The sequence below is a fragment of the Hypanus sabinus genome, chromosome 13 (genome assembly GCF_030144855.1).
Source record: "Hypanus sabinus isolate sHypSab1 chromosome 13, sHypSab1.hap1, whole genome shotgun sequence".
NCBI classification, from domain to species: Eukaryota; Metazoa; Chordata; class Chondrichthyes; order Myliobatiformes; family Dasyatidae; genus Hypanus; species Hypanus sabinus.
In genome coordinates, this window is record NC_082718.1 from 61,845,477 (window position 1) to 61,859,142 (window position 13,666).

General features: G+C 40.7%; 1 protein-coding gene across 1 annotated transcript in view; it reads left to right on the forward strand.

Annotated features, from left to right (window-relative positions):
- The window catches only part of plxnc1 (plexin C1), a 229,139-nt gene that overhangs the window by 40,065 nt on the left and 175,408 nt on the right, over positions 1–13,666 (forward strand). The gene's annotated exons all lie outside the window — the stretch shown is intronic.

The window sequence follows — 13,666 nt, forward strand, 5'->3', positions numbered from 1 at the left end:
GTTCTGTAGTAGAAATGCAATATGATACATAATAGACTATGAATCTCAGTAACAAACATATATAAAATGATTAAATAAGTATATGTTTTATGTACATAAAAAATAAATAAATGTAGAGAAGTGTGTGGTCTTACGTGTGCCACACCACAGCATTCCCAGAATGGTGATTCAAACACTCCTGCAAAAAGAGTAACGCACGAGGAATGGCATTATCATCTGGTGCCTGGTCACAGAAATCGCAGGAAATCAGGTGCTGCTCCAAAGTGTAAATGATTGATTTTTTTAAGGGATGTAAAATGGCCCAGAAATACTGGTTATTGTGTTTCTCTATGAGGAATATCATTTTCAGCTGTATGACACAGTAAGATTGAACCAAAGGGATTGTGTTTCCTGGTGTTTGATCAACGTTATCCCAATCAACAGGTTCTAGTGTCAGAAGAAGCTACAGGATACGCCAGTGCCAATAAACACTACATGAATACCACTGACAGTAGCCACTCTCATGCACAGTAATACTGGTCCCAGAAAACGGTGCTGCTTTGCCAAGAGAGCTCCATGGCATTCAGCAGCCCCAATTGCATTTATTGGCTCCAGCATGATATGGAGCATAGAACATAACAGCACAGTACCATGTTGTGCCTACCTTTGAACCTACTCTAAGATCAATCCCTGTTTCATAGCCCTCTATTTTTCTATTATCCATGTACCTATCTAAGAGTTTCTTAAATGTCCCCTGTATTTTCCTCCAATCTGGCTGTCCACTTGATCTATGCATCTTAACCATCTTGTACCCCTCTATCAAGTCCCCTCTCATCCTCCTTTGAGAGAAAAGGTCTAGCTTGCTCAACTTATCCTCTCTAATCCAGGCAGCATCCTGGTAAATCTCCTCTGCACCCTGTCTGCAGCTTCCACGTCTTTCCAGTTATGTGGTAACCAGGCTGAGCACAGTACTCTGAGCATTCTCCGCTGTTCCATTAGCCTTCTCCATTATGTGGACTCATGCTGACATCCTCCAGGAATATACTCCATTGCATTTGCTGGAGACAGGGACTGGGAGCACAGAAACAGACACTTCAGCCTACTATGTTCAAGTATCCGTTGATGCTAATCCCACTGACCAGCAAATTGTTTGTAACTTGCTGTGATTAGGTGTTTCAAGTGTTCATGTAGATAATTAAATGAGATAGTACATATCACCACTGCCTCCATAGGCAATGCTTTCCAGATTCATAATGCACTCAGTAAAAGAGTTCTTAAGATCTTCTCTTAAACTCTTACTCCTTGTCCAACTACACCTATTTTAAATGGCTCTGCAATGGGAGAAAGAGTGGTTCCTACTCTCTACTCTATCTCTGGTTCCTATGATTGCGAACATACGTCTGTCATGTCTCAACTTAGCTCGTGCTCCTCCCACCTCTCCAATTTCTCCTGATAACTGAATTGTTCTACCCCCTTATAACATCCTGCTGAATCACTACAACAAAAGAGTTTCTGTAAATGCTAGAAATCCAGAGCAACAAACGCAAACTGCTGGAGACTCTCAGCATGTTAGGTAGGATCTATAGAGAGTGTAATGCCCTGGTTAAGATTTCTACTGCTATGCTGTAGGGAAGTTTGTATTAGTAGCTTTCTGTAAAAACAGTGTGTCATGCCGGAAAGTGTGTTTTGGCCTTGGCTAAGGTAAGGACCCATGTTGTCCAACTAAGGAATGAAAGTCAGCCAATCATAATTGTGACAGAAGTTTCTCGAGAGCTGTGGGGAAGGACAGTAGTCTAGTTTGGGGTCTTCTGGCAGGGGCTGCGGAGCGCGATACAAAGGAAGATGCTGCAGAATTCCATTGGAAGGAGAGTCCCCATTGCTAAAAGTGCTTTGTGCAGATGAATGGCTCCAAGGAGGAAGGGCCAGCATTCCGGAGAGAGAGGCGGTTTGTTCAAGATGGACTTTGAGGGAAGTTCAGACTGTGACGGGTGTTTTCATGCAAACTGTGGGCCCAGCACGTGGGTAAGAGACACACCCCTGACTACTCCAGTATGAGCTCCGATGGTTATGTGCACATTGAACTGGGCCCTTTTCTTTTTCCTATTAACTGTTAGATAAAGCTGAAATTTGTAAATATACTTTAGTTATAATTTTATGTGGTGTACGACCTATTATTTCTTGCTGACTGATAATTGTGTATGGGCAGTATTTACACAACATCCACTCAAATCGATGTTCCTGTTTGGTTAAACCCCAAATCATACTGACCCTAGACATATATTATTTATGAAAGGAAGCTTTCTCACTGCTGAGTCACGTGGCTGTTAGCTAACGAGCCGAGGTTGTATACAAGTGGTTACAAGAGAAATAAATAGTTGATGTTTTGGGTCAAAGCTCTTCAGTCCTTTATCTTCTCCATTCATCACTTCCTAGTTTCTCACTTAATCCCGTTACCTCCCCACCTTCTCCACCTATCACTTCCCAGTTTCTCAATAAATCCTGTTACCTACCTCACCTGGTTTCACATAGCACCTGCCACTTGTACTCATTCTCCTGACCCCATTCCTTATTCTGGTTTCTCCCCCCTTCCTTTCCAGTCCTGATGAAGGGTTTCAGCCTGAAACATCGACAGTTTTATTCTTCTTGATAGAGGCTGCCTGACCTGCTGAGTTCCTCCAGCATTTTGTGTGTGTTACACTGGAGAATTATTTCTGTATCTTCTTCAGCACAATCATTTCCTTCTGACAGCATGCAACCAGAAATGGACATTATTGCCATTGTGTTATAATCAATGTCTCATACAGTTGTTACATAACATACTGTATACTGGCACTAGTGACCACAGGAAACCACAGAGAGTTTTGGACACAGCTCAGCATAGTATGAAACTAGTCTCTCCTCCAAGGATTCTGTTTATTCTTGTCAGTATACCTCAGTTAATGTGACAATTTAACAATTGACTGTAATTCTGCATTACATATATACTGGCACCAATGTACTCTGTTGTATTTATTGGTGCTTGTATTCACCATGGTGTTTACTATGTGCTTCATAGGATTTACTAGCACCGTTGTGCATCACCATGATTTTTGGTGACAATGGCCAATATTAAATACCCAGTAACATTAATGATTAATTGTCCATCATATCCAACCATGACGGATTTGTGCAGAGAACTGCAGAAAGAAACCTATGCATGAGAGATTTTAAAGTGGAAAATCCATTGCACTGGGACAGTTCCACTCTCTCCGTCTGGGTTCAGGGTATGAGTAGTCTGATGGAGGTGTACAAGATGATGAGGCATAGATTGAGTGGAAAACTATAGAGATTTGTTTTCCCAGTGCAGAAATGGTTAATATGAGGGGTATAATTTTAAGGTGATACATACGGGGGCGCACCAAAGCTCTGCCAGGAGTGGTGAGAGGCAGATACATTAGGGACATTCAAGAAACTCTTAGATAGGCACATTGATGATAGAAAAATGGAGGATTGTGTAGGAGGGAAGGATTAGATTGATCTTAGAATAGAATTAAAAGGTCAGCACAACATTGTGGGCCAAAGGTCCTGTACTGTGCTGTAAAGTTCAATGACTAAGAATGCTTTAACAAATTAGTGTTCTGTGAGGTAGTGTTATGTAGAATATCTGTGCACTAACCAAGAAAGTCATTAATATCAGGATTTATTTAATAAAAATCATCCTTGCACACAGTGTTTGTGGAGGATAGCATTAATGCATCATTTGGAAAGACACTTGTACCATCAGGATGCTTTCTGTGGTAGTAGCAGCAGGAAGATGTTTATCTGTGCGATCTCGTCAATGTCATTGAAAATAGCAACACATAGTTCAACACATTCATTGCAGTCAAAAATGCTATTTCAGTGGCAGTTACTCCTGCTCTAGATGTCCGTGTTTCCATGGAAGTACATGCAAGTCTGTCCCTTAACCATATCCCTTTTCTGTGAGGTTACAAAAGTATCCACCCTATCTTTCAACCTACGTTAAATGTCTCCATTTCAGAGCCTCAATCTATCAAAGGACACAGAACATTACACCACAGAACAGGTGGTCTAAGCACCCACCACTCTCTTGTGTAAAGCAGTTAGATCTGATATCTCCCCGATACTTGCTTTAAAATGCCCACTCACATCAACTATTTCCAAAAAGTCTCTGATTATCTACTCCATCTATGCCACTTATCATCTTGCATACCTCTATCAAGTCACCTCTCATTCTCCTTTTTTCTAAATAGAGAAGCACCAGCTCGCTCAACCTATACTCTCTAATCCAAGCAGCATCCTAGCATAAAGAGGTGACAGGAACTGAAGACAATTTTCCAAGAGTTGTATAACCAGGGTTTTATAAAGCTGCGACATTACCTCATGCATCTAGAGCTCAATCCCCTGATTAATGAAGGTCAATATATCTTACGCCTTCTTAACAACCCTATCAACTTGCAATGACAACTTTGAAGGATTTATGGAGATGGTCATCAAGATTCCTCTGTTCCTCCAACTTTTATGGAGTGTTTGCTGCCACCACCTTCTCAGACAGTGTACTCCGAATTGTAATAATCCTCTGAATTAAATTATTTTCCTCAGATTCCCTATAATTCTCTTATTCCACAGTTCAAACCTACGCTCTTCAGTTCTAGATGTCTGAGCTGTGGGGACCGAACAGTAGGCCTTTGTGGAGCCCCAGGAAATGGGCAAAGTTCTAAACGAATATTTCTTCTCTGGTTTCACAATGAAGGAAGACAGGAAGCAATTAGGACAAGAAAAAGTAAATGTGGAGGACTTGGGGCTAGGCCATAAGACAGTAGAGAAGGTGCTGGATGTCTTTAAAAATATATAAAAGGTAGGCAGATCTCCAAGGCTTGACCAGGAGTGTCCAAGAACACTTTGGGAGACTAGAAAAGCTCTGGCTGAGATATAGTATTTAGCCATGGTTGAGGTATTGGTAGCCTGGAAGGTAGTGAATGTTGTGCATTCATTTAAGAAGGCAGCAAAAAAAAACAAAACTGGAAAATATAGGCCAGTAAATCTAACATCTGTGGTAGGTAAGTGACTGGAGATGATTCAAGTGATAAGATATGTGTATGAGTGTAAAAATAGGGGTTGGTTAGGATTAGTCTGTGTGGGAGATCATGACTTACAATCTTGTTAGACATTTTTGAAGATGTGACCAAGAAAGTTGATGATGGCAATATGGTTTATATGGACTTCACTAAAGCTTTTGATAAGGTTCCACATGGAAGGTTAGATCACATCGAATCTAGGGAGAGCTGCCTAATTTGATGCACGGTTGGCTGGACAGTAGAAAACAGATGGTGATGGTGAAAAATTGTATTTTGGACTAGAGGCTTGTGACTAGTGGTGTGCCTCAGGGGTTAGTGCTGATGTTATTTGTCATTTATATCAATGATTTGAATAGGAATGGACAAGAGATGGTTAGTGTTACATACTCTGTAACTGGGTCACTTACCAGCAAAGATAGAGAGGTCCGTTGAAGTCTGATGGTACTATTTTTAACAGTATTTATTGATAAAAATACACCAAAATAATATCAATGCAAACATACAGATAATATACATCGTCAATACTAAATCTAAAAGTGCGGGTATAATAATAATCAATAAGGAATAGCTCTATCGTTGTCTAGGGGATAATGTATTGTCTGATGGAAATATAAAAGTCACTTCAGTTTATTCAAGCTGCAGCTTTTTGGTTGGAGAGAAAGACGGGTTAAAACTTGCCCATTCCTTTTATGATGTCAATCCTTCAAGAGTCGTTGGGAGTTGATTTCCCCGTTGTTAGCTAAAAACCGTTCTTCTGTGGTAAAGGCCACAGATTCCGGGGCAAATGAAAACGGACGCACGTGGCCTTCCCACCAGCTTTCACTATTACGGGATCGCTAGCGTTTCTTCTGGTGCATCTGAGGGCTGTTCCCACAGACCCTCTTTTATCCTGACTCACAGGGTCTCAGATGTCAATCAGGTTGGGATGATGAAATCCCTCCACCAGCCACCCCCTCGGTTCATTGCCTGGGGGCTTCGATGCATCGTACAGGATTCAATACACAATTCCGTCTCCAAGAGACAATAGCCGGTATCAATGGCTCTGCCTTTCGGAGGCCAGGACACATTCCAACTCTTTGTGGATTCTGCATGTCTTTCTCTCATTTCCTGGGTCTCCTGAACTGACTCAATAGTGATCTTGCGATTCTCAAAAAGGAGGGGGCTACCCCGCACCCTTCGGCCCCTCGTAACATTAGTAAGCTTGCAAATGACACTAAAGTAGATGGTATAGTGGACAATGAAAAGGATTATCAAAAAGCATGAGGGAATCTCAATCAGCTGAGTAAGTGGGCTGAAGAATGGCAAAGGAAGCTTAACTTGGATAAGTGTGAGGTGTTGCATTTTGGAAAATCAAATCTAGGTTGGATTTGTGGAACAGTGGTTCTATGGTTCCCTGAAAGTAGTCACAGATATACAGGTAGACAGAATGTCAAAGGAGATTCCTGGGATATGATCTTTGTACGTCATTAGCGCATTGAACATAAAGGTTGGGAAGACATGGTGCAGTTGTACAGGACACTGATGAGGCTACATTTGCAGTATTGTGTTTAGTGTGGTGTCCTGTTATAGGGAAGATGTTATTAAACTGGAAAGAGTGCAGAAAAGATTTACAATAATGCTACTAGGAGGAGGAGACTGAAAGGTGACTTCATAGAGATATATTAAATTACAAGAGGCATAGACAGTCTAAATGCATACAGTCTTCTTCTCAGAGTTGAGGTACCAAGAACTAGGGTGCATATGTTTTAGGTGAGAGGGGAAAATTTAATAGGACTTTAGGGTCAACTGTTTACACAAAGGGTGGTTGTTCATTAAGTGCAATGTCGTATGACATAGCAATCTTGGTCTTTCCATGACCAAGGTTGTTCTTGGTAAATTTTTTTGTACAGAAGTGGTTTGCCACTGTCTGCTTCTGCTTCTGGGGAGTGTCTTTACAAGACAGAGATTATTTGCGGGTGTCAGTGATCACAGTACCAGGATTTTGATATGCACCAGCTGCTCATACGACTATCCACCACAACCTCCCATGACTTCACGGGATGCTCATTGGTGGCTAAGCAGGTGCTACACCTTGCCCAAGGTGATCTGCAGACTAGTGGAAGTGTGGATGCCTTACATCCCCTTTGGGAAACGCATATCTCCACTGTGCCAAATGGGAGGTACCTCACGTGTAATCAGATGCCAGAGGAACTGGTAGAGACAGGTCAAATAACAATTTTTAAAAGACAATTGGACATGTGCACAGACTGGAAAGGTCTAAGAGGCTATGGGCTAAATGCTGACAAGTTGGAATGGGACATCTTGGCCGACATGGACAAGTTGGACTAAAGAACCTGTTTCTGTGCTATGTAGTTCTTTGCCTCCAAGTGCCAGTTTCTATGTAGTGACCAACAGAAGTGTCTGTGTGGAGAAAGCACTTTGAAGCCCATAGGTTCATTGTCCAAAAAGCTCTGAGGAAACATTGTCTATCATGTCACATTGAGCAAATGGTATCAGCTGGAAAAGTGGGCTGAAAATTAGCAAGTGGAATTTAATGCAGATAAGTGTAAAGTGCTGCACTTTGATATGGCCGGCCAAGGTAGGTCTTACACAGTGAATGGTAGGGCACTGAGGAGTATAGTAGAGCGAAGGGATCTGGCAATATGGGTCCATAATTAATTGAAGGTGGTGTCACAGATAGCATTATAAAGGAAGTTTTTTAGCACACTGGCCTTCATAAATCGAAGTATTGAGTATAGGAGATGGAACATGATGCTAAAGTTGTAGAAGACATTGGTGAGGCCTAATTTGGAGTACATATTGTGTATAGTTTTGGTCAACTACCTACAGGAAAGATGTAAGTAAGGTTGGAAAGAGTACAGAGAAAATTTACAAGGATGTTGCTGGGTCTGGAGAACCTGAGTTATAAGGAAAGATTGAATAGGTTAGGCCTTTATTCCTCAGAATGTAGAAGATTGAGAGGAGATTAGATAGAGGTGTAGAAAATTATGAGCGGTATAGATAGGGTAAAATGCAAGTAGACTTTTTACACTTAGGCTGGGTGGAACTACAAATAGAGATCATGAGTTAAGGGTGAAAGGTGAAAAGATTAAGGGGAACATGAAGGGAAACATCTTCACTCAAAGGGTCGTGAGAGTGTGGAACAAGCAGCCAGCACAAGTGGTGCATGCAAGCTTGATTTCAATGTTTAAGCAAAGTTTGGATAAGTAGGAACATGGAGGGCTAGGTTGATTATACTAGGGGGATTAAATGATTCAGCATGGAGTAGATGGGCCAAAAGGCCTGTTTCTGTGCTGTACTTTTCTATGACTCTATAAGTGGCATTGTGTGGGCTCTGCCATCATTAGGTAATGTTGAAAACATGCTGGCTGGACAGGTGGGGTCCTATCCAGAGTGCAGTGGTGCATCAAGAAATAATCACAACCTCTTTCCATTCCATCTAAATCCTGTTGTTATCGCATAGTGCGGAATATTCATCAGATGTTGTTATTGTCAATTAATTTACAACATCTCTTCCATGAGCTGCTGGAAATTACTATTTGGGATTTGACACAATTTTAATCACACATTCAAAGATCAGCTTTATTCACCCAATATATTTACATATATTAGGAATTTGCTGTGTTGTTCTGGCATGACATGCAACAAAAATGATTCAAGATTGCTTAGTGTCATTTCTAGTAAAGAAGTGTAAAGGAGAATAAAATTATTGTTGCTCTGGATTGGATACAGCATAAAAAACACGATAAGATGAAGGACATAATAAATATAAATGCCTAATACAGCTTATATACATAAATTGATTATATTCTATTGATTCCAAAGTGACGCTAGGCACAGGATTGCCTGTATGTAAGGTGACTGACAGGAAATGTTAAAGTAATGGTAGTGACGGGTGTAGAACCGCCTTACTGCTTGGGGAAAGTAACCGTTTTTGAGTCCAGTGTGGATGCTATATCCTGATGGGATTGCGATAAACAGTACACGAGCAGGGTGGGTGGGATCACCAGCAGACAAGGTGAAGGAGAATCCTAAGGGATTCTACAGATACGTTCAGAGCAAAAGGATTGCAATGGACAAAATTAGCCCATTCTGGAAGATCAGAATTGTAATCTATGCGTAGAGGCAAAAGAGACGGGGGGGGGGGGGGGGATCTCTTTACTCAGGAGATGGACACAGAGTCTAGAGAAGTAAGGAAAAGCACCAGCAGGTGATGGACCCTAGTGCCACAGGGATCAGTGCTGGCTGTATTGTTTGTCATCTATTTCAATGATCTGGATGATAATGTGGTTAACTGAATCAGCAAATTTGTGGATTGGGAGTGTAGTAGACAGTGCAAAAGGCTAAAAGAGCTTGCAGTGAGATCTGAACCAACAGGAAAAATGGGCTGAAAATGGCAGATGGAATTTAATCCAGACAAGTACAAAATATTGCACTTTGGTAGCACCAATGAGGGAACATGGTGAAAAGTTTAAGGGGAGCATGAGGGTTGTGAGAGTATGGAACAAGCTGCCAGTGCAAGTAGTGCACACTGTTACAAAGATCTACATCTTAGTAATAATGATCAGAGAGGTACAAAGAGAATCTGTAATTACCAACAAGTATCTTTATTGTCTCAATGGATGAACACGTGAGCTTACACAATAGAATACCTGTGTGCACACCTACTAAATTTTCCTGACCCTCCATGAAAAGTCAAAGAAAAAGTAAGTTAATACTAATAAAAATATTAACTGTCCACTAAAGAACAATTAATGAACAAATATGGGTATCTCATATCCCACATGTTATACATGTACATCTTTCCATTTTAACCCAGATTACACCTGGCCAGTGCGGAATCTGAGTTTCTCTAAAATCAATTCCATGGAAAACAAATAAAGAAGCTCAAACCAAAAACACAAACAAAAATCTATACTTGTACTGTTCTTCCTTTAGGACCTTCTCAAGTAACTTCAAAACTTAAAATAAGCTGTTAACTCTTGCGAAAAGCCTTCACACATCTTTAGAGAACTGCTGGTTGAGGCTCCCGAAACATTAACACATTGTTGAAACCTCTTAAAGGCACAGCCTCTTAAAAATAATCTTTACACTCTTTCTCTCACAGACACACACACACACTCTCTCTCAGGCTATGTCCACACTAGGCAGGATAATTTCGAAAACGCTGGTTTCGCGTAAAAACAATAGGCGTCCACACTATGCGTTTTAAAAAATATCTCTGTCCACGGATATTTCGGCAAATCTCCTCCTACTGCGCATGCGCAGGACACATCTACCGAAACTAAGCGACATACTTGGTGTTGAATCTTGCCGTGTAAGTGCGTGTTTGTGCAGTTACAGACTAGAAAAACTTAAAAGACAGACAGCTGTTGGCTCTCGCACAGGAGGACTTAAAAGTTAAAAAATCCAAATACCGAAGCGTATGGAGGCAACCGACAGGGAGTTAACTGACAGTATGACCTGGCTGACGATGAACATTGAAAAACTGACCAACTCTGTTGCATTAATAAAGCACCTTGTTAAATGTATAAAACATGTCTGCATCAGTATTATCTTGTATTTCCTTACAATGTTACATTAGGCTGTTACACATCTATTGTCAGAGAAGTACTTGCAGAAATAGGTAAACCACCTTCATACAAGCAAGGACAGAAAACAGGGCAAAGTGAGTATACTTATTTATTCAGTAAGTTATGGGTCAATGTATTTTGTGAGTACATTTCGAACTCTTCTGGCTTCAGTCTTGTTGCCATCTGTTCTGAAATTGTTAGGTTGCGTTCAAGAAAACAATGAAATGGCGCGCTGCCGTCTGACAGTGTTTTCGGATTTCTCCAGTTACCCCATCCACATTGCTCCGGCAGAGTGGCGTTTTCAAAATTACACACCCTGGAGAGCATTTCTGAAAATCTCTGGTTTCGGGGAACGAAAACACCGTTTTAGTGTGGACGGAGGGTAAAAACGAAGAGGAAAAGCTTCGGTTACGGATTTATCCAGTGTAGTATGGACATAGCCTCAGATGAACTCTCATGTGACCACACTTCATACAATTGAAACATGCAAACTATTCACACTTTTAAGAAAATCGCTTGTTCCGAAGGATTTAACCATAACATACAGTTACATTCTGACACCATTGAGGAAATGTGTTACTCCAAGACTTTAAAACAGAAATATTGGAAGTTATTTAACATGCAAAAGTAAACAACATTCAACAAGTTTAAAGCATGAAATCCCCACATTAACCAAAATTCCAACTTATTTTGACCCCTTTGTAATTGAAATCTCTGATTCTTGTTAGGAGTCAGATCAAGTGATCTGTTTGCTGTACAGTTCTGGGCATAACGACCCACATTAACACAGCTGAAACAGCAGTTTTGAGCGCTGTCCTGCCCCCAACAGTAGCTTCCCCAATTGAGTAAAGGTGCACCCCAGTGCAGTGTTATTTCCCTTCTACAATTTCCCCGCTGGCTTCTCCCCACAAGACATCCATGTATTTTCACTTTAACTGCCTCTGGAGTATTCCTAAAGTTAAAGTCTAACTCCCACACTTCCTTCTTCCATGCTGTATTCGTTTTTCTGAGTACCTGTGCCTCAACATGTGCATGGTCCCTTGGATCAAATATTTCCAATATATTTCTAGATTCATTGGTGCTAATGTGCTTAACCATATATCTTCAGGTTCTGGCTCTAATTGATCGCGATCTAATACTGATCTATACACCCCTTGGAACACCGTCCACAATTGGGCACAAATTCAATGAGGTGTTTTCCTTTCCTCTGGTAATGTTTACATAACTTGTCTGTTGGGTCTCCACTGTTAGTACTCATAATAGTCAATATCACATTCTTTAACTCCACATCTCCACCCCCAGCATATTGCCGTGTTTCTGGCAAAACGCTGTATTGCTCTCCAGTAGCTAATTGCTTGGAACAGTTCCCTCAGATCATTCTCAAGCGTACATGTTCTGATATCCTTAGCAATATCCCTCAGCTGCTGCACCCTGAATGGTGTAGTATAAGTAATATTCTTGTTTTGATTTCCTGAACCTTCCCCCCCCCCAAGCAGGAAATGACTAACTGAGAAATAAATGATGTATTTACAGTAAATGAAATACAGAACAAATTAGTTACTGAAACTACTGCAGTACTATAGTAAACACAAAGTACACTGCAGATGCTGTGGTCAAATCAACACATTCAAGCAAGCTGGGTGAACTCAGCAGGTCGGGCAGCATCCGTTGACTGCTCATTTCCGTTGCTCCCCAACCTGCTGAGTTCATCCAGCTTGTTGTACATGCAGCACTATAAAACTGTGGATTATTTCCTAATACTTATCAATGGAGAAATTCATCTGCATTGCGTTCTTATGACTGTAAATGAAAAAAATTGGCACAGACACCTAGATAATGGATTGGCTGTTGATGATTGCATCCTCCTAATCTTCATTTTCGTTGTAACATTAAAGATGATTGTTAAAACCTTAAATTCCTTGTAGTTTCTAATTTTTTGAAGTAGTGAAATAGTTTCATTTTCACTCTCAACAGTTCAGGCATCTCCAAGCCTGGATGCTTGAAATTACAGTGAGCAAAATAGTTTTGATTTGTCTTACTGTTTATTTATCGCCAACAATCAGTGACCACAATTGCTGCTTTTTGAACACAAATACATGCAACTGGTGGTATTTAAAAACTGTTCACTTGAATCATGGTGTTGCATCTCATGTCATGTAATTGCTTGTGATCGACGTTTGTTAGAAACTATTCAGCAACAGTCATCTGCCACAATTAAACAGCATAGTATCCCAAATAAATGTTGGGGATCACAACTATTTTCTCAATTAGTTTTTATTCTTTAAGAGTTGTCCCAAATAAGTAGCTGCCCCAATTAACTGGTATCTACTGTCTATGAAAATAAAATTAGAGGTTAAAGTATGGATATGGATTAAAATGTGCAAAAATACATGAACACCACCATGTATTTACAAAGTAAACAGCTTCATAAAAAGTGGTTCAAAGTGTTTACAGAGCAGTTCAATGACTGAGGTAATAGATACAGGGTGGTGGGATGGGCTAACTAGAATAGTTGATCAGATTAACTGCCTGGGAGAAAGAAACTTTTAAGATAGTGCGAGATTTCTATTTTAATGACCAGGAGGGAGCACTTGGAAAAGACAGTTTGCTGTTTGGATAGTTTCTGCAATGATTTTCCTGCCCATTTCTCTGTCCTAGAAACATACCTGCAGTGATGGTAGACTTCAGCTAATGACCTTTCCTGCTGACCGGTTCACTGTGGTGTTCATACAGTGTGCTGAGAGAGGATGCTGTACCAAACCAGACAGTAATGGCTGATGTGAGGAAACTCTCTATGATGGCATTGTAGTACAGAACCAATATATTCTGGGAAAGATGGAATTTTATGAAATGTCTCAAAAAGTACATCCTCTGCCAAGCCTTTTTGTTAATGGAGATAGTGTTCTCCACACATGAGGTCCTGTGTAATAAAGATGCCCAGCAACCTCAATGCTAAAGTGGTGTGAACTGTAGGGTTGTTGATAATGAATGGAGGCAGAGGAGACACATTTCTCATGCAGTCAATATGCATCTCCAGTT